This window comes from Limulus polyphemus, unplaced genomic scaffold (genome assembly GCF_000517525.1).
Source record: "Limulus polyphemus unplaced genomic scaffold, Limulus_polyphemus-2.1.2 Scaffold2100, whole genome shotgun sequence".
In the NCBI taxonomy this organism is placed as follows: domain Eukaryota; kingdom Metazoa; phylum Arthropoda; class Merostomata; order Xiphosura; family Limulidae; genus Limulus; species Limulus polyphemus.
The window spans coordinates 207,796-210,003 of NW_013667710.1; positions in this window are offsets into that span (position 1 = coordinate 207,796).

Below are 2,208 nucleotides of genomic sequence, written 5' to 3' on the forward strand. Positions count from 1 at the left end.
AGGGGCCGACATGTTGGAATTGATAATAATGCTCTGAAGACGCTTGTTGAGTTTAACCCAAGGCAACACACTCGTGAAATGAACCCTAAAATTGCATGTCTCTCATGAAACAACACGTAAACATCTAAGGAATATGGGAAAACTCCATAAAGAAGGTGTTTGGGTTCCTCACAAACTCTGTGATGATAATTGTTTCCAACGTGTGAACGCTGCTTCGTCTCTTCTGGTACGTAATGCGCGTGATCCATTTTTGACAGAATTGTCATTGTTGATGAAAAATGGATTCAATATGCGAATATTAAACGCCAAGAACAACGACTCAGTCCTAGACAAAAACCACTTCCGACCCCAAAACCTCGACTCCATCCGCAGAAAGTGATGTTTTGCATTTGGTGGGACATCAAAGGAGTAATTCATTTCGAACTCCTCAATCCACGGCGAATTGTCAATGCAGAGATCTATAGTCAGCAACTGGATCGTTTAAATCAAGCCCTTAATCAGAAAAGCCCTTCACTCGTCAATCGAAAAGATGTTCTTCTCCACGACAATGCACGTCCACATGTGGCACGTTTGACGCAAAACAAGATTATGGAGTTGGGTTGGGAAGTTCTCTCCTACCCACCATATTTTCCAGATATGGCGCCATCAGCTTACCATCTTTTTCGTTCGCTGCAACACCATCTGGGAAAACGTATGTAAATGTGGAAGGTGTTAAATAGGACATCGACATGTGTTTTTGCTTCAAAGCCAAGTGATTTCTTTAATCAGGGCATTAACAACCTGATTGTAAGATGAAAAAGCATCATCGATAAGAATAGAGACTATTCCATTTAATAAATGTTTTGTTTTGATATAAAGTTGTTCGAGTATTTTCAGCTAAAAAAAAGCGACATTAATTTCTTGACGTCCTAATGCTTGATATTAAAATAATGTTTTTAGAAATTAGTACATACGCAACAACCTGCGTTACAAGTCGATATGTGCTACGTAACTGCTACTGTTTATCTTTATTTGAAACAAAAAAAAAAGAATTATCGTAACAGTGTCATTGCAAAGGTAAAACACTATTAATACCACACAAGTTGTTATTTAACATTAGAGCAACTAAATTTTGCAAGTGCTATGAAAGGAAAATAATTTCTGTATAAAACATATAACTGATTTGTTTTATGAAACTAACATAATATTTATATTAACACTATATGCAAAACCATTGAGCAAATCTATATTTTTTCATTAGCATGGTTTCTGTTTATTTCTAGCGTTTCTCGCAGTTACACGAGAGACATCTGTGTTAGCCGTTCCTAATTTTAAAGTGATACACAAGAGCGGGGGTCACCAAACTACGGCCCGCGGGCCGAATCTGGCCCGCCGCTACACTGTGCCACAAATGAGCTAAAATATAATTATTTTTATGGAAATATCATAGATTGTAAGTGTAAGTAAAAATTTCCAAGTTTGTCCAATCTGATTGTTGCATCTGACAGTAATATAAGTTTTAGGAAAATCAGTAACATAACAAATTCGGCAACTTTGGATATCAGAGCGCTTTTTGTGTAAGTACCTGCAATCATAGTTCATTCCTGCAGTCGTCTCTGATAACTTAACTTCCAAGTATTTTTTCTTATTTTTTCTCCATCTATTGAGAGATAACTGAACTTCCAAGTATATTTTCTTCATTTTTTTCTCCATCTATTGAGAGATAATTAAACTTCCAAGTATTTTCCATCTATTGAGAGATAACTGAACTTCCAAGTATTTTTTCTCCATTTATTGAGAGATAACTGAACTTCCAAGTGTTTTTTCTTAATTTTTTCTCCAGCTATTGAGAGATAATTAAACTTCCAAGTCATTTTTTCTCCATCTATTGAGAGATAACTGAACTTCCAAGCATTTTTTCTTAATTATTTCTCCATCTATTGAGAGATAATTAAACTTCCAAGTATTTTTTCTTAATTTTTTCTCCATCTATTGAGAGATAATTAAACTACCAAGTATTTTTTCTTAATTTTTTCTCCATCTATTGAGAGATAGTTAAACTTCCACGTATTTTTATCTCTATCTATTGAGAGATAATTAAACTTCCAAGTATTTTTTCTTAATTTTTTCTCCATCTATTGAGAGATAATTAAACTTCCAAGTATTTTTTCTTAATTTATTCTCCATCTATTGAGAGATAATTAAAATTTCAAGTATTTTTTTCTTAAT